This window comes from Cupressus sempervirens, chromosome 11 (genome assembly GCF_028749045.1).
Source record: "Cupressus sempervirens isolate cs-2001-9-10 chromosome 11, ASM2874904v1, whole genome shotgun sequence".
NCBI classification, from domain to species: domain Eukaryota; kingdom Viridiplantae; phylum Streptophyta; class Pinopsida; order Cupressales; family Cupressaceae; genus Cupressus; species Cupressus sempervirens.
In genome coordinates, this window is record NC_143128.1 from 839,105,023 (window position 1) to 839,126,024 (window position 21,002).

The following is a 21,002-nucleotide window of genomic DNA, read 5'->3' on the forward strand; positions in this document are numbered from 1 at the left end:
ACCAAAGTGACAATTACACAAAATTGCATAATTAAAGCATCTAATTAATTTCACTTAAATAATCTATTTCACATAACAATTGAAATGAATAGGGTAAATATATGTAGCACCATCACATCACAATAAACCCAACAATATACATTGATAATCCTTAGTGAAACCATCTAACACATCATAATCTCATAAATTAGACAAAGGCCTAATAAACTAGATAATGCAATAATATAAATCAAATCACCCCCAAGGTGTAGACCACTCATGGTCCCAATCATGATCACTCAGAAGAAGATCATCAAGGTTTCATCCATTAGGATAACTCACAAAAATCAAATGGGAGAGGCGCTACAAGAAGGGCATAAATCTTTTGAATTTCCTCATGGTAGAAAAGTTGTTATGAATGACGTTGTAGTCCAAGGCAATCAACGTGAGAAAGGAGACAATTTACTGGTTTGACGAGTACTAGTTGGATAGAGGACACTGGATTATTTTCAAAGGACTAGTTTGTTCAAGACTTGTTGTAAGTCTAGTGGTAAAGTTTGCAAGATGACTGTGGATGGTGGTAGTACTGATAACCTTGTTGCTAAGGAGATGGTTCAGAAAGTTGGTTTGAAGAGAGTGAGACATCTTTATCCTTATAGGATTGGCTAGTTGTAAGGTGAACATGCTTTGGAGGTGAGGGAGCAGTGCCTTTTTAATTTCCAGATTGGGCAGTATAAGGATCAAGTGTTGTGTGGTATTGTGGACATGAACAATTATCATGTGTTGCTTGGTGAATCTTTGCAGTATGATTGCAGGGTTGTGCATGATTGTGTTAAGAATGTGTTTATTATTGAGAAAGGTGGCAGGAAGCATTCCCCAATTCCTTTACAGAATGAAGAGCTTGGTAGGAGGAACCTAAGTATTGGTAGCCGAGTTGAGTTGAGGGATTCTGAAGATCAACATGGAAATATGACCTGTAGAACAGCTAGGATGGATGTGAAGAATAAGGGAAAGAGTGTACAAGTTGGGGACTTAGAGGATATGTATCTAAAGAACTGGTTTATGATTTATGTGTCGAATCCCATAAGTTGTTCTTCCAACTATTGAGAACATCTTATCAAACCTGGGGTGTCTGATGCAAGCGCATCCAAGGGTTTTTAGCAATCTTGCATGTTGGAGGTTCTTTGGCTAAGTGTTGTGGACTCAGTTACCAAACAATGGTGCTCAGTTGTTGAAGGATGTAATTGTGGCTGAGGAGCTCGGTCATTGAAGGGGCTCAGTCATTGAAGGAGCTCAACAGATACAATTTACTTGACATTCTCTGTTGTGCTCAGCATGTGTTGGTTGCTCTACACTCTTAGTGTGCTTGACATGTGTTGGTTGCTTAGCATGCACTGGGAGCTTGATGATGCTGGTGTTTTAGTTGATGCTTGGCTTGGTCTTCTTGATGTTCAGTTTGGTCTTGGTTCCTGTAGGTGTTGAGTTGTCTGTGAGCTGACTTTTGGTATTTATTTCATGTTGTAGCCAACTTTGGGTATTTAATTTGTGTTGTAGTCAACTTGTGGTTCAACATATATTTAATGTAAGGGATTTAATTTAATTTGTAATTAACTAGGTTGACTTGTGGCTTAGTTGGGTATAAGTAGGGGTTCTTGTGGAGTCTTTAGGCATTATTGGGATCTGTCTTGGAGAGTAGGATGTGGACTTTGAAGGGCTAGTAGTTGAGGCTAGTAAACTAGGAGATTTCTTGGAGGGCTTGTGAGCACAAGTTAAGATTTCCTTGGGGTTTTCTTCTAGAGTGCAAATCTAGACTAGCTGGGTTTAGTGTTGTGAGTTGGATCTTGCAGAACTATTATTGTAATTGTTGTTTTATTTGGTCCTAACCCTGAAGGCCTTACAACTGGGGATATTGCATGTAATCAATTATCTATGAATAAAGAGTTATGGTTTGGTATTATATCTTGCTTTGTTGTTGTTTTTTCCTTGTGTTGTTATTTGCAGGGATCTAGTTTATCGCCAATACGGGTACCCTCAAATTCTTGTTGCATCATCATAGTCCTAAATCTAACCCTATCCTTAACCCTTTACTTATCCTAAGTCTAATCATAGGCCTAAATATAAATCTAACTATCATCATAACAATTACCTTATTTTATGCCTCAATCTGACACTAATCCTACCCCTAATGTTAGTTTCTGGCACCTAATCAGGGAAGTATTGTACACTCTCCATAATTCCTTGGTGGGGTTCGAGATCAAGCAGGGCCCTAAGTGGGGGTTTATGGGAAACAACCCCTAATACAATCCATGACTGTTGGGAGTTTAGGGGTGTAGCCCCCAAAAAATATTTTTGGGGCTATTTTGTCAGCTATTTTTTCGAGGGTTGATATGTTGTAATTATTGTAGCCCTAATTTTGTAAGTGATACAAATCTTGTATAAAATAGCATAGGTTTAGAGATTTCATAGAGTGTGATGCAATAATAACTTCTTGAAATAGTATTGAGTTGTAAGGAATTATAGATTATAATCATTGGATAACAAAAATATTGGACTCTCGGTTTGGTGGAGGTAGCCCAGGGATTGGATGGACCAAGATAAATATTTGTGTCTTGTGATCTCTTTTGTGTGCTTTTTTATTTTTTGATATTGGATATATTTACCTATAATTTTTATTTATATCTTGTTAATCCTAACAAGTGGTATCAAAGCAAGGTTGTTTTTAGCTATCCTCTATAGAAGGCCTCACAGTTGAGTGGGAGCAATGACAAATAAGAGTAAGTTGAAGGTTGAGAAGTTTAATATGTAGAACGTTCAGTTATGGAAAATGCACATGGAGAACTATATTTATTAGAAGGATTAACGGTAGCCATTACAAGGAAAATATAAGAAACTACCACTATTACATATGAGGACTGGGATATTTTGGATTGAAAGACACTTGGAAGTATTTTTTTATGCCTAGCATAATTTGTATAATTTAATATTACAAAAGCTAAGATGACAGAAGAGTTGATGCAAACCCTAACAAAGCTATATGAAAAGCCCTCCGCTTCAAAAAAGGTATTTCTCATGAAGCATTAATTTAATATGAAGATGACATGAGGTGAATATGTTGTAGATCATTTAAATGACTTTAGTACAATTACTAGTATATTATCTTCTATAAATGTTAATTTTGATGAAGAAATTAGGGCTCTCTTGATTTTGTGTCCTTTGTCTGAAAGTTGGAATGACTTGGTAATGGTTGTGAGTAATTTTATTTCTAGATCTAATACCCTGAAATTTGATGATGTGATTGGTGTTATTCTGAGTGAGGAAACTTGTAGGAAAAGCTCAGGTGAATCTACATCAAGAAGTTTTTTGAATGCACAAAGCAGAGATAAAATAAATGAGAGAGGAAATAATTCTGAAAATTGTGGGAAATCATGTAGAAAATCAAAGGGGAAGAGGTCTCAATCAAGAGGACTAAGATATTGCTATACTGTGGGAAACTAGGGCATGAGAAGAAAGATTTCTAGACTCGAAAAGACAATGAGAGAGAGAAACAAGAAGGGAACAAGAAAGCAAACATGATAAGTAATAAATTCAAAGAGGATGTTTTGCTTTTTTTTTAGAAATTGTTGATGATTCATGGGTTTTAGATTTAGGGGATTAATTTCATGCTACTCCCCATAGAGGTTATTTTCTTGATTATGTCAAATGGAATTTTGGGCTTGTTTATTTAGGGGATAATGAACCCTGTCAGATTGTTAGAAATATAAAAATTAAGATTAAATTGTAGAATGAGAATCATTGGCTACTACAAGAGGTAAAATATGTTTCAAGGCTGAGTAAGAATTTAATTTTAGTAGGGCAACTGGGTGATGAGGGTTGCATAGTTACTTTTAATGATAAAAATTGGTAGGTTTGAAAAGGTTCCCTTGTAGTAGCAAAAGGTGTGAAAGTAGGCACCTTATACCTTTGTACAGGTCATATTGTTCCTTCTACATTAATTATTTTTGAGAAAAATGAATGTTCAAAAATAGTTGTTGCAGTTGAACATTGAGAATAAACAACTACTATAGATCTTGATACAACAGTATGACACAACAGACTTGGGCACATGAGTGAGAAAGATATGAAATTACTTCATTTAAAGAAAGTTTTACCAAGTCTGGAATGTGTCAATATGGATTTCTATAAAAGTTGTGTATATGAAAAACGAAAAAGAGTTAGTTTTATGAAGAGTAGGAAGGAAAAGAAAAATAAGAAATTAGAGCTTGTGCATATAGATGTATGGGGACTAGCTCAGGTATCTTCCCTTGGTGGCTCTCATCATTATGTTACATTTATTGATGATGCAACTAGAAAAGTATGGGTTTATTTCCTTGGCTTGATTGAAAATAAGAATGGTAAAAGATTAAAATATTTTAGATATGATAATAGTGGTGAGTATTGCAGCAATAATTTGAAGATTATTGTTCCACTAATGGTATTCGTAGGTAGAAAACTGTTCCAAGGACTCTATAAGATAATGGAGTGGTTGAATGCATGGACATTGCAATAATGGAGTGTGCAAGGAGTATGAGGTTGCATGCTAGGCTAGGCTTAAATATGTGGGTGAAGGCTATCAATACTATTGTATATTTGATCAACAGAGGTCACTTTATTCCTTTTAGCTATGATATTTCAAAGGAAGCATGGACTAGTAAGAAGGTGAGATATTATTTCCTCAAAACCTTCAGTTGTGAAGCATTTGCACATATAGATTATGAAAATAGAACCAAGCTAGAAGCTAAATCTAAGAAATGTATATTTGTTGGATATGTCATTGATGAATTTGGTTATAGGCTTAGAGATTTAGAAAATCATAAAATTTTAAGAAGTAGGGATGTCATTTTAAATGAGAAAGTGTTGTACAAAGATTTGTTGCAGTAGCATGAAAATAACAAAAATGATTATGTAGTACTAAATGATACTAAAAAAGATGATGTTCTAGTAGTTCCTCATACTCCACAACAACTGCAACAACAAATACCAAACACCCAAGTGAATATTAGACAGTAATCAAGGCTGAGTAGACCTCTATAAAGATCTTCTCCCTCCTTGTATTCTATTTTACTAACAAATGATGGTGAACCTAAATGTTATAATGTAGCTATGCAGTCAGATATAAAGCTTTGATGGGAGTGTGCAATGACAGATGAAAATTGACCCCTTGCTAAAAAATCATACTTGGGATTTATGTAAGTTACTTGTAGGTAAAAGGGCTTTATAGAATAAATGGGTTTACAAGTTGAAAGAAGAGGATCTAAAGGTAAGAAAAGATTTAAAGCCAGGTTAATTGTAAAGGGATTTGCTCAAAAAAAGGGCACTGGTTTTGATGAGATATTTTCTCCTATTGTTAAAATGACTTCTATTCGTACTATTTTAAGTATTGTGGCTTTTGAAGATTTACATTTGAAACAACCTGATGTTAAAACAACATTTCTTCATGGTGATTTGGATGAAGAGATATATATGGAAAAACCATGAGGATTTGAGGTCAAAGATAAGGAGAATTTAGTGTGCAGATTGAAGAAAAAATTGTGTGGCTTGAAGCAAGCAAGCACTTTAGCAATGGTATCTTAAATTTGACAGTCTTATGAATGAACATGACTATACCTGGTGTCATTCAAGCCATTGCGTTTATTTAAGAGGTTGGATGATGATAACTACACTATTTAATGTTTATATGTTGATGATATGCTTGAAGTTGGGTCTATAATAGATCAAATTAAGGGGTTAAAACAAAAATTAGCACATTCATTTGCTATGAAGAATTTGGGGGCAACAAAACAAATTATTGGTATGAAAATTTGTAGAGATAGCAAGAACATGAAATTGACATTATCTCTGGCTATTTGTATTGAGAAGGTGTGCAATGTTTCTCTATGGAGAATGTCAAAACTGTTAGCACAACTTTGCTTGGTTGTTTAAAATTGAGTAAGGAGACATGTCTAAAGAAACAAAAAGAGGAGGATAAGATGTCCAAGGTACCTTATGCTTCACATGTAGGAAGATTAATGTATGCTATGGTATTTACTAGGCCAGTTATTGCACATGTAGTGGGAGTTGTTAGCAAGTCTACAAATCATCCTGGGATCGAACATTGAAATGTGATCGAATGGATTCTCAGATATTTGAGAGGAACATTCAATAAAATGTATAAATTTTAGGGGCTCTACTACTAATTTACAAGGCTATGTTGATTCAAATTTGGCTAGGGATCTTGATACTAGACAGAGTACTACATGTTATATATTTACTATTGGTGGGACAACAATGAGTTAGGTTTCTCGGTTATAGAAGGTGAATGCTACAGAGGTAGAGTATGTTGCTGCTACATAGGCAACCAAGGAGATGATATGGCTTCAATTCTTCATGGAAGAATTGAGACATCTAGAGAGGGATAATTATATGTATATGTATAGTGATATTGCTATAAGGATTTAACTGTGTAGTTTTTGAGTCAAACTCATTGACCCATATTTCATGAGTAGTGATTCAAAATGAATCCATCTCTCATGAGAATAAATGGAAAACTTAGCACTCATTGGATCTAGTTGATGCTCATGAAGGTGAAGCATTGGGACTTCCCAAGATGTCACCCATCCCAGTACTACTCCAGCTTGAGTGCGCTTAACTACAAAGTTTCATCCATTGTTAAACCCATTCTGCTTGCAACCCCATTTGTGAAACCTTCACCAAGTGTTGTGCCTTATGAACCATTCATTAGAAAGCCTCTTAAGCTAGTCAATTGATAAGTAGGAGATGATTTCCACAAGAAGTCAAATTGTGATATTGCTATCAAGATTTAACTATGTAGTTTTTGAGTCAAACTCATTGACCCATATTTCATGAGTAGTGATTCAACACGAATCCATCTCTCATGGAACACTTAGCACTTGTTGGATCTAGGTGATGCTCATAGAGGTGAAGCATTGAGACTTCTCGAGAGGTCACCCATCCTAGTACTACTCTAGCTTGAGTGCGCCTAACTATGGAGTACATATATTCACAGTGCAATTCATCTTGCCGAGAATTCAACTTTGCATTCAAAGATAAAAACACATACATTTCATTCAGTTAGTTTTGGATGATGGACAACTAAAGTTGGACAAGATACATACAAATGATAATCTAACATATATGCTTACAAAGGTAGTGACAAGGGAGAATCTGAACTCCTCTCTAACTTTAGTTGTTCTTCTAGATTGAAAAGAATAAAGGAACAATTGAGTCCAGGGTGGTTCAATCTAGTGGGAGCCTCATAGAGTAGTGGTATTGCCACCAAATCAATCTTTAAGTGGGAGGTTGTTGTCTAGTGTGGAGCCTAATCAGTCCCCAAGTGAGAGATTGTTATTTTGTGGTGATTGATTAGGGAAGTATTGTATGTTAGAATCTGATAAGATTAATAACCCAGAAAACTAGTGCAAAGAGTAAATATCTAAACTATGAATGCAAACGATACAAAATCAAAATAGCATCATAGAGTTAGTCTCCAAGAGAGTAATGCAAATGCTAGAAGCAAAATAGCATTAAGAGGATGCAAAAACAAGAGATACAAATACAAGCTAGATAGCATGCTTATATAGGCTAGGAAGAGGGAGGAGGTGGCAACACCAACCAATAAGGAGCAACCATCTATCGGACTAAAGATAGCAAAGTATCTTCCCAAGATAGCTGATTGATGCTTACATGTAGTAAGGTGACACCTCACAACCATTCACCTAATAAGACATGCTTTATTAACCTAAGCGAGATTATTAAAAGTGTAAGAAAAACCTAGCAAAATAGGAAAAATAAAAAACTACAGTAACACCCCCCAAAAGATGAAGCATCCCGCACCTCCAGCAAAGCTTGCAAATTTTGTCCGATTGATCCACTTACATCGAACAAGTTTTCTTCCCTTAGAAAAAGGGACAAGATCCCAAGTGTGGTTCCTCATCAAGGAACTATACTCTTCCTACATAGCTGTATCCCACTCAGAAATATCAGAAGCCTCATGAAAGGACTATGGATTTGAGGCAGTAGCAATGAAGATATGTAGAGCATCCTGGAATTGTAAACAAGTCTTTTTGGTGTCTGATGGATCCCCAACCCAATCACCTGCAAACTACAAGGTCTGTCTAGCCCAAAGTGGACCAGAAGATGGAGAATCTAGAGGAGAATCATCAATCTGTAAATGATGACTAGGAGAGGAAGGAGGTGAGTCCTCTGAATCACTCTCTGCATCAAAAGTGGAGGTAGAAGACTGCTCAAGTGAATCTGACCCATCAGAAGATCTATCATGTATTCCAAGTGACTCCAATGTCAAAGTAGAAGGCAACCCTGTGACCATGCTCTATTGGTTAAGCTGATGCAAGTAGTGGAAGTTAAGATGGCCAAACCGCTCATGCCATAATCTGCTCACATCATTAAAGTGAGTGAGTGAAACAGTCAAAGGAGGATCAGGAACAAAGTGAGAAAACATATAGAGTCGTGACTGATGATCTGCTCTCCCAACTGCAACTGTAGAATCATTGTGCAACTCACATATCTCCACCGAATCAGGAGTGAACTCAACCCGCTTGCCTAAACCTGTGTGAGTGATCTGGTGTACCGATTGGAGATTAGTTGACAAGGAGGGTACATAAGGAACATCATGGAATGTACCATCCCCCACATCAATAGACCCTCTTCCACACACCTCAACAAGAGTGTTATCACCCATCAAAATAGAAGGCATAGTACATGGCTCCAAGGATGCAAGTTCTTCCTTAGATGAAGCCATTTGGTGTGAAGCACCCAAATCAAGAACCCAAGTGGATGGTGAGGAAGCAACTGCAAAATGGGCATTGCCCTTTCCTTTCCCCTTGCTGTTTTCTTTTTCCTTGTTAGACCCTTCATTAGAACTTTGTTTGATAGACTCAGGAACACTGATATTATTCTTCTCAAGAATGTATGTCAAGTGATCAAGTTGTTTATGCAAACATTTATGTTCATCATGACCAGGTCTTTTACAATAAGCACATTTGACCTTTTCTTTCTTAGGCTTATCGCCCTTGGAAGATGGTGTATCAATAGTTGCTTTTGAAGAAACTGTCATCTGATCCTTCTTCTCCTCGCTATTCTTTTGTTTCTTGTCCTTACTATTGTTGTTACTACTTTGTCCTTGTTGTTCTTTTCTGCCTTGGTTGGCAGCCAAGGCATGTGACTTAGAGGACTTAAGAATGCCCATATGGATTAGCTTGTCTTGTTCTCGAGTGAGATTGATAGCAAAATCATCTAAAGATGGCATGGTGAATTGAGTATCAAGTGCACCCTTAGTAGCATAGAAGGTAGAGACAAACACAGAATATTCTGAACTTAGCTTAGAGAGAATACTAAGAATCAGTTGTTCATCTTTCTTTTCAATTCCACATTGTTTTAACTGCAGCCTTAGTGATTTCAATTTGGTGAAGAAATCTTGGATTGTGTTGAAATTGCCTGGACTCAAACTTATTAATTCATTTTCTAACATATGACCCCTCATTGAATCTTGTGTGCCAAATAGTGTTTCTAGCTTTGTCCATACTTCATTTGGTGTATCCAAAGACTCAATGTGAAATAACAAGTCAGGAGATATAGACAAACACAATGTTCCAAATGCCTCATCACATTTGTTAAACCACTTAGGCTTATCTTCATCTTTAGCAGGTTCAGTTTCAAGTCCCATAGTTATCCTATTTAATCCAGCTTTCCTTGAGTGAATTGTCATGCGTGATTTCCACTCAAAATAATTGTATGGAGTTAGGATGGGCATATTTGTTTGATCCATGATGAAGAAATGCAGAGAAGAAATGCTAGAAAGAAGAGAACCCGGCCACGACAATGGCCCCCCCTCTTTACTCAATCAAAGAACCCCCCCCCCCCAAAGAAATATGATTTGGCACTTTATTTTAGTGCGTTTACAACTACCACTAGAAAGAAATACTTAGTGGTCTTGATTTCAATGCATTACAAACCCTCATGAAGAGCATATGCTAAAAGTGAAACTTGGGCACAATAATCAAGGAAACAAATAGCACCACTACGATCTACTCAAAAAATCATGCACTTTCAAAAAAAGAATCGCCTTGATATGAGGTCGTATGAGAAAGTTATGATCCTCCGAAGTTTCCAAAATGAGAACTGTGCATAGTCACGGCTGAGAATCTGCAATTTTTGAAGAATTCATGCATGAAAATCAAAAAAACAACTCCACTAGTGGATAGAGCACAAAAAAATAGCCAAGTTCATAACAAGAATCATCAAAATCGAAGTCCGTATGAGCAAGAATGAGACATTTGAAAACTACGTTCAAATCTGCGACTGCCAAGGGAGAGGGGTATTGCTGTAGCTTTCCGCGCTAGATCTTGCAAAATATACAGCTTGCATGCAAAATCTAAAAGATACCCAGATGGTTTTTCGGGGCTGCGAACAAAATCCAAAAAGCATTTTTCTTGCTGATGTACAGAAGATGTTGCTGTAGTGTAAATCAGACGCCTTTTACAGTAAAAAATGGCTCCAAAAATAAAAAACCAACCCCAGCAACCAAAATATGACATGCAAATGCTGGATCAACTTCTTAAGTCCATCAATGGCACGTTGGAACCTACAAAACTGATTGAAAACTCCAAATATGCAAGTTGCTTGTCAAATTTGAGATTGAAACCCCAGAGAAAAACTTGTCAAAACTTTTCTAATTCTCAGGATCATCCAAAGATGCAAGAGAAAAGCATACTTCATTTTTCAAAAAACTACAATAAAGTTTATTTGCCCCCCCCCCCCAAATCTCTCAAATAAGGAAACTAAAATCTACTCTTGCACATAGAAAAGCTCTGATACCATGTTAGAATCTGATAAGATTAATAACCCAGAAAACTAGTGCAAAGAGTAAATATCTAAACTGTGAATGCAAATGATACAAAATCAAAATAGCATCATAGAGTTAGTCTCCAAGAGAGTAATGCAAATGCTGGAAGCAAAATAGCATTAAGAGGATGCAAATACAAGTCAGGTAGCATGCTTATATAGGCTAGGAAGAGGGAGGAGGTGGCAACACCAACCAATGAGGAGCAACCATCTATTGGACTAAAGATAGCAAAGTATCTTCCCAAGATAGCTAATGGATGCTCACATGTAGGAAGGTGACACCTCACAACCATTCACCTAATAAGACATGCTTTATTAACCTAAGCGAGATTATTAAAAGTGTAGGAAAAACCTATGAAAATAGAAAAAATAAAAAACTACACTAACACTGTACGCTCTCCATAATTCCTCGACAGGGTTCAGGGCTATTTTATCAACTATTTTCTTGGGGGCTAACATGTTGTAAGTATTCTAGCCCTAATTTTGTAAGCGACAAAAATCTTGTATAAAATAGCTTAGGGTTAAGGATTTCATAGAGTTTGATGCAATAATAGCTTCTTGTGGCGGTATTGAGCTATAATGGATTATCTATTGCAATTAGGTTGTAATTGTTGGATAATAAAAATATTGGACTAGCTTTTTGGTGGATACAACCCAGGGATTGGGTGAACCACATGAAATCTTTGTGTCTTGTCTTCTTTTATGTGTGCTTTATTATTTTCTGATATTGGATGTATTTGAATGTAATTGTTATTTCTGTCTCATTAATATTTTCTAATATTGAATATATTTGCATGTGATTGTTATTTCTATCTCGTTAATCTTAACACTTAAGGTCCTATCACTAAACCTAACTCTAACCCTAACTATATTCCTAATGTTATGTCAACTTGTATCCCTATCTATAACCGTATTCCTAATCCTAACCATAGAACAAATAAATTAAAGATTACAATTTTTATTATTATAATTTAATACGTTACCAACATTGTACTAAATTAAAGAAAATCAATCATGTGTTTTACAACTAAAACACTACATATAGAATGTTTTTTAAATAAGTAAAAGAACAATTTGATACTAACCTTACAAAAAATATAGAACTAATAATTGTAATAATCCAAACCCTAATCCTAATAGTAACCATATCCATAATAGAGTTAAAAAATTAAAAATTAAGAATTAAGAATTAAGAATTAAAATAAAATTATTATCACAAAATTTTCTTCAAATATATCTTCCATGGTGTGTAGGATTGCTACTAGCTTATATACACTTGTATATATAATATGTAGAGATTAATCCTTTGTGAGATGCCTATTTTCATCTAATCCTAAGATTTTTTAATGTGAGTTAGAATTATATGAAAATAAGCACTTGAAAAAGAATTATTCTATATATATAATTTTTCTTTTTATAATTTACTTCATCTATTCATTTGCATGTGTATCAACGTTCTTTCTATTCTATTAGTACAACTGATTTTCATCAAGTCAACTCGTATATGTTTATCACTAAATTGGTCAAACATTCATTATCATACATAAATTGACATATATAATTTAGAAGAAAACCATTCTTGAATTGGAATAGGGAATATGGCCTCCAAAATAAGCTTATAACCATTCCATAAAAAAAGTTGTTAATTGTTATTGTTAGTTCCTACCAAGGTAGGAATACTTATGCATTCATGACAATCCAAATATGACATTAACACTAACCAGTCAAATCCAAGGATTTAAAAGATTATATGAGAATTCAAATGTTTATATCTTTTTCTAATTTTTCATTATTTTATAAATCACATTTTTCATCTATTCTATTGGTCCATACTATTTTTGGTGGGGGAGAAAATTAATTTTCTTCAACAAAAAATACAAATATTTTCTAACAACTTCATCTTGCATTAATGAATGTATTAATTATAACTTTATCTTTCCCACATTTGTGACAAGTTGATAATATTTTATTTTTTCAATAATTTTATCTTCCACCCCACACAACATGTCTAATCAATATTAATTATCATAATCTATTAAATATTTTTAATTTCTTATTTTAAATATATTTATTATTAGTTTTACATTGATGTTTATTTTTGACTATTTGATATAACTTGTTCCTAAAACTTCATGTAATGCATAAGTTCAAATTATATATATATATATATATATATATAACTAATAATATGTCTTTTTAATATAATTTCAATATGTTATATCTTTGTATTTGAATTTCTAATTTTTTTTTTTAACTTTGCTTTTTTAATAAAAGTAGTTAACTTATTACTATTATTTTAATTTTATAAAAATAAATTAAACAATATTATTTTTTAATTATATTTTATAATAGTGTTTATAATAAGTATAATTGTGAAGTGTTACAATTTTTAAATTATATTATTTATTATTATTAATATTTTTTATTTAAACAATTTATCATTTAGTTTAAATACATTTAAAACTTATATATATATATATATATATATATATTCCTATTAGATATAGAGAGATAAAAAAAAAAGGTTACATAGAACTCTGAGCACTACAAAAGAGGCAAAGCCTCAAACCAGAGTTATAGTAACAAAAGATCAGCTAGAGAACATCAAAGAACAACAAAAATCGAATAGCACAAGGCTAGTACAAGATATCACAGTATAGAACAACCCAAGCGGTCCAACCGAGAGGGCCTTCCATCCAAACAAGAGCCTTCCGCTCCTGAATCTAGGACAACATAAAGATGTCCTCATTCCTAGCATTATGGTTCCTCTTAATAGCTTGGATCATCTTCCAACACATGTGCTCAAACATTTGCAGATTTTCCATAGTCCTTCACCACTGATAGCCATACTTAAGATCGTGAACAAAGAAAGAAGCCTTCCCATCTCTAAGAAATCTACTTAATTTGTCATTTTCAATCACCATGGTGTTTTGCACCTACAAGAAGATTTTAAAATGTGTGAGTTTTCGAAAAAACTCAGTAAGAACCCTTGGCTTACCTTGGTACTTTTCCTCATTCCTACATTTCCAAATCTGCCAAAGAATGTTAGAGGACATCATATTCTAGAATAAATTAGCATCCTTGCTAATCCCATTGATATGACTAGTAACAATTTTAATGATGCTCACACTAATGGGATAGTAAATATCAAATAAATTCCAAATTTCTTTAGCAAAAAGGCAATCAAATAAGATATGTCTACCTATTTTAGGTAACTTGCAAATATTACAAATATCAAAATGTTGATTATCTCTTCTAATAGGAAGTCTATCAATTAACAATAACTGTTTAAAACATTGAATTTTAGGCTCACAAGGACCTTTCCAGATAGAATTTAGCAACTTATTCCAAACTTTAATATCAAAAGAACAATACCATAGTTTATTGACATGGGCAAGAATATCCACATTATGAGCAATAACCTTATAAATATTCTTAGCTTTAAGCTTATCTAAAACAACTCCGTTAGGCCACTTGCATTTAATGTATCTAAGAGAGTCCACATGGCAAAGAGAAGGAATATCCTTGGAAGCTTGAGAAATTAAATTATAGGTTTTCTTCTAAGACTGAGGTAAATTAAATCTAATCTTGAGATCTTCCTAAGGAATAAGAGAATCATGTTCGAAGATATCAACAAATTGAGAAATACCAGCTCTAGCCCAAGACTTGGCAGAACACCCCTGGTAGAGGGCTAGGGGCTTGTTATTCAAGCTCAAATTCCACCAGATGGATCTCTCTCCATGAAGGTGACAATCATTATAAAAATCTCTATTGGTGATAAATTTTCGAACATGCTCCCAAGCTTGCTAGATGGATCTGAAAATAGGTGACCCTTGGACCATAACTAGGAACTTAACAACAATAAGGTCACATAAAGGGAGATTTTTCCAAGATCTAGCCTACTTGGGAAAACCTCTCTCAATGTTGTGTCTAACAAGAACTTTCCAAGGACTATCACCCTCCATAGATTGAAAAATCTATTTGGTGGAAAGAGCAATACCTTGCAGCTTAAGATCTTTTAACCCTAGCCACCCTAGAGACTTATTAGTATGGCACCAGTCCCATTTAACAACATGATACTTTCTATTGCCCTTGCCATTAGACCAAAGAAAATGCTTGGTGGCCTTTTGAATCTCAATAATTTGGTAGCTATTGAACATCCAGGTAGAGGAGTAATAAATACTGTAAGAAGATAAAAGCTTTTGACAAACTTGAAATCTCTCAACCAAAGATAAAGATCTGTTATACCATTTATTAAGTCTATTCTCAATCTTGGCCTTAACCCAAGGCCACATGTCCTTAAGAGAAGGATCAACAGAATAGGGGATACCAAGATACTTGACTATATTTTTGGGGCCTCCCCATTGAAACTTGTGCTGGAAGAACCAATCAGGAGGCTAATCAGTCCAACCTAAGCAAATAGACTTAGCCTGGGAGATTTTAGCACCTGAGATGACAAAATAAGTCCAACTTAATTTGTAGATTTTTAAGGTTATTGTCAGTAAGCTCAAAGAAGACAGCAGTGTCATTAGCAAAGTGACTATTTATAATGTCTTCATTATTAGGCAGGTAAAGCCCTCTAACTTCCAGGGATAGAGTATCATCTCTAAGGATATAGTATAAAGCTTTAGCAACAATAACAAAAAGAGCAAGAGCTAAAGGGCAACCTTGCTTGATAGACCGACTAAGAGGGAAAGGGTCAGATATAGAACCATTAATCTCAATTTGGGCATAAGCATCAGTGAGCAGAGTTTGAACAACCATATAGAAGGATAGAGGAAAACCAAAAGACTATAACATCATGATAATGAACTTTCATTCAACTCTATCATAAGCTTTCTCAAAGTCAAGGAGGGGCAAAGCAGAGTTCTGATGAGAACATTTAGCCCAATCCATAGCTTCCCAAGCAGTAATAAAATTTTCCAAGATATATCTACCTTTAATGAAACCAGTCTGGGAACTACTTACAAACTTAGGAAGAATGTGAACCAATCCAAGGGCTAAAACTTTCACTAAAATTTTATAAGAAACATTAAGGAGCAAAATAGGCCTCCATTTTTTTATAAGAGTTTTGTCCCCTTCCTTGGGAAGGAGTTTAATGACACCTCTGTTGATTTTAGGGCTAAGAGAACCCACACTAATGGCCTCATTATAAAGATCAAACAAGTCCTTGCTGATCCAACTAACGTTAGCCTTATAAAATTCAATAGAAAGCTCATCTAGCCCAGGGGCCTTGTCATCCTTGAGAGCTTTAATAGCCCCCTTGATCTCTTCAATAGATATAGGGGTCAAAAGAAGCATAACATCTTCAACATCTAACTTAGAAGGAATAAGGGGTCCACATTTGGATCTAATTTCCTTAGCCTCCAAGAAATCTTCAGATGAGAAAAGCTTACTATAGTAATCAACAAAAGCCAAAGAAATACAAATAGGATCAGAGACTTCCTAATTATTAATAACAAGCTTGTCAATAGATTCTTTAATCTGTTTTTGCTTAAGAAAACTAAAGAAAAATTTAGACCCTTGATCACCATGCTGGATCCAATTAATCCTAGAACGAATTCTAGCTCCATGAATTTTAGTCTGTTGATGCTTGCTAAGGGCATCCTTAGTAGCAATAGCTTGGTTCAAAAGATCTCCATTAGAAGGGTCAGCCTGAACATTAAACTCAACAGTTTGAAGGTTAGAGCAGAGCAACTTTTCAGTGAACCTATAGTCCTTGGCACACTTTTGGCCAATGGTTTGCAGGAAAGCTTTCCAAGCTAGGAGATTTTCCTTCCACTTGGCAATCATGAGAGAGTCCTTCATGTTAAAGAAGTTGATGTTCCTGATAAGATGCAAGGCACATAGAACATCATCATCGTGCAATAGCTTAGTATTCAACACGAATTTGGAAGAGGTAGGTTTATGACAAACAAGATTAGAATTAATGCTGATACAGGTTAAAATAGGATGATGATCAAACCAGGTGGTGGTAGAAACCAAAACAATGTTACCATTACTATCGGGAAGAAAAGAAAAGAAGTCTCTATTGCCATAAAAGCGGTCTAATCTGGAATAGATCCTAGATCGACCTTGCTGGAAATTGCACCAAGTGTGCCAGATTCCAGGATGAGAATCTTTAATGTTAGTTAGGGGGTCAAACAATTTTTTTGAGTTAATAAACTTAGACCAATGCAGATACTCATAATCCTTCCATCTGAATGGGTTGCCACCAATTTTATCCTTCTGGGACTCAACCATATTGAAGTCTCCTTATAAAAACCAAGGAATATTAGGGAGAGCAGATAGCCAATTCCAAAGGGAGATTCTATGCTTAGTATCATTAGGAGCGTAAATAGAGCAAATACCTATTTGTTTATTATTAATATTCATAGTAAACCAGATAGCCCTTTGACAGGGGGAAACACCATTATTAGTTATGAGCTTTCCCCACTTGGGATTAACAAGGATAACAATTCCACCTTTACCCCTGATATGGCTAGAGTAAAACTTAATGGCATCCTTCCAAATAAAATTAAGGCTAATATCAAGCATGAAACCAATAGCTTTAATTTCTTGCATCATAAACAAATCAACAAAGTTAAAAGAATTTAAAACACGCTTAACAACATATTTTCTATCTGGAGACTCAAGCCCCCTAACATTCTAGGATAAGCAATTCATTGAGACACATTGCAAGGGGTTTGTGACACATCTTCAACAGTCATGCTAGCACAACTAGGAGCATCCCCAAGATTCTTATTAGTAGAATTATTTTTGGACCTTGGTGGCCTTCTATGCCTACTGGTGGAAATGGTGTCTAATTTAGGAGACTCATCAAGGACTGACGACTCCATATCCATATTGAGATCAAAGAGAGCAGACCTAGAAGTAGGAATGACTTTGAAAATATAACCATCCTCAATTTCCTTAAACACCTTTGGTGGATTTAAGGTGGACTTGACTGCTTCAATGGAAGAAGTAAGACACTCAATCGGGACAACACTTATCGGGGGATTTAATATGGGATGAGAATCTGAAATAACATAATTGGATTTAGGGTTAACCAAAGTAACCCCTCTCCTCTTTTTCTTGTTTCTAATAGGAGTAAATCCATCATCTAATTTAGGCCTCGACATAGTCTCTAGAGGGGGAGATAAATTCAAGTTAAGAGCAGAAACAACCTGGTTAAAATCTGAGGAAATAGGAGCCTTCATAGCAGCCTTCATAGCGGGTTGACCATAAGATTTAGAAGCAACAGGGGGGTTAACTGAAAAAGTGGACTTGGGAGGGGGATTATTGCTATTGGAAGACTTAGCAGAAGGCTTATTAAGGATGGGACAAGCCCTACGCCAATGACCCTCCTTCCTACACAAAAAAAAAGCATTCAAGCCCCTTAAAATTTCAATAGGGCAAACAAAATTTTCATTAAGCACATTAATATTAATTTCAGAAGGAATTTCTTTGCTAGGAGCGATATAAGAACCCTAGCATCCATATGTGGACTAATTTAACAGTTTCATCCATCCTGATAATTTTGCCCAAATTTTCCAACAGTTGTGGCAAAAAATGCCAAAGAAATGGCGGTAAGTTTTTTACAAGAATCCACCTGGGCATCGATAGGGCCAAAACTTCCTCATGGACAGCCTTAGGGGTCCAAGCCAATGCTCGGAAGGACGTCAACCCAACCATCCAATACTACTTTTTTAGAACCTCTTGTTGGGCATCATGGTTAGCAAAAAAGATAACAAAAAGCCCCCTTTGAATTTGTCTGCAAAAAGTTATGTGAAACCCTAGTTTGGTATTCCAGAAATTATGAAACCAATCATCTATAAACTTGCATGGAGGATATTTTTCAATTTCAACGGCAGTAAAAAAGATTGCAGTGTCTTTAAGCCTACCTTTTTCTTTAGTAATTTCGGCAACCATCTTAGAATTAGGAATTAAAGAAAAATGAGCTGAGGAAGCCAGAGGGCTCTTACCATCCTTGGCGACCTCATAGTTGTTAGGGCCAACAACAACAAACCTCGTATGTTCACGAATACCACTTGTCGAATTGGAAACTGCCTCTGAGAAAGATTTAGGTTTGAAAGAATTGCTAGCAGTCGGCATAGGAATACCATTAATGCTGGCAAAAACATTAGCTGAAGGAGGAGGTACAAGGAGCTGCTTGGAAGTAAAAGCATCGCCAGGAGCACTGAGAGAAGAACAACCACTATCAACAGTCAAACATGTGGGGACATCCAGATGTTCACCATTGTTGACCCCAAACTTTTCCTTCACCACCTTGCCGGCAATGAGCAAGACCAAAGTGAAAAAAGAGTAGAGAAAACTTGCGTTTCGCAGAGCAGAGCGATCAGTTTTTCATAGAGCAGAACGATCTTATCTTCATCTCAATTGCTATCTTCTCTATTGATAGATTTCGAGCTTTAATGGACGAGTGAATGCCGAGAGACAAATGGTGTTTCAGATCTCCGAGAATCGTTGGAGAGAATGTGAAAAAAATCTTGTAAGGAGTTGACGAATCTGTTTTCCTACTACTCAATGCAAATGTTTGCAAACCCTAACCCTAGTGTAACTTGCAAAAAATAATGCTGGGAAAACGATCAATGCATGCGCCAAATCTCGCTAATTCCTGCATGTGCCAAATTTCACCTATTCCCGCCCAGAAAAATAAATTTTCCATATATACAATCTGGTCTAAATTCAGAAGCCAACATAATTGGAACATATCTCAACAGTTAGATCGAAATCACATGAAAGAGTTTAGTGAACCATTGCACTCAATACATATATATTTTAATATTAAATTAATAATTATATTTTATATTAAAAAAACACTAAAGAAATAACCACAAAATAGAAATAATTCAATTTTAAAAGATATATAAATTATTATTAAGTTTTTATAAACTATGTATTAAAATTAAATAGTTATATTTTATTTCTTATTTATTACATCATATTTATTCATCAACATCAAATTTATATGTATTACATCTATTTATTATTTACAAATGTACATATTAAATTATATAGATATTATTTCATAATTAAAAATTACTTAATTTTATGAAAAATTTGGAAATACAAAACATTAAATAGTAAACCTTCTCTAATTGTGTAAAATTAAACAATTAGTTTTACTTATAAAATATTTTTATATTTCAATACATTTCATTTTTTCTTATAGAAATGTGAGTTTTAATATAAAAATTAAATTCTTAGTTTCATTAATTAAAATATAATATATTTTAATTTTTTATTATAACTATGATTTTATTTTGACTATTTGTTTTATTAAGAAAAATAATTATATTTAATTCTCTCTTCTCTCCCTCTCACATACAACTTATGTTGGTATCACTCTATCTTACTATTTTATCTCTCTTCCTCTTCCTCCTCTATATTATCTATCCTTTTTTCTTCTGCATACATACATATATATATATATATATATATATATATTTATGTTGTTATTGTTGTATATTGCTATTTATCTCTATCTATATCTCTATCCTAATTTTTGTCCAGTGCTAATGATTAAAAATAGTGTGAGTTCCATTTGATAATCAAGATGAGAATAATACATAGTTGGGAGAGTTATTCCAACTACTTATGGTTGTGTAGTAGCATGTATGGTATGCTTAAACATATAATGTGATACTCTAAATGCTTCATCACTTCTTCAAGTTTTATAATTCAAATATTGGTATGGATATCTTTTCTCATTGCACATAATTTAAGTTGTCAATATAGAAGGTGCAAATTTGTCTAAAGCATATTTATTTATCGTAGTATGATATTAAGTACTTAGTGCCATATTGAGGACTTTGGCCTCTTATTCTTGGGCTTAAATGTTCAAAGATATAATAATATAGCACGAGAACTTAACAACAAAATATGAGCCATCCTATCAGATCACAAGCGCATTTTTAGGATGAAAATTTAACAACAAAATATGAGCAATCCTATCAGATCACAAGTGCATTTCTAAGTAAAAATTAATGCATTGATAATATTAATTTAGATTCTTACTCATCTACATCTCTACAACCATTATGTGTTAGGTAGGAACTATGACGCATTGCGTCTCTTGTTATCATTGGAATCGCCATTCATTTTCCCAATATACATTCCTATTA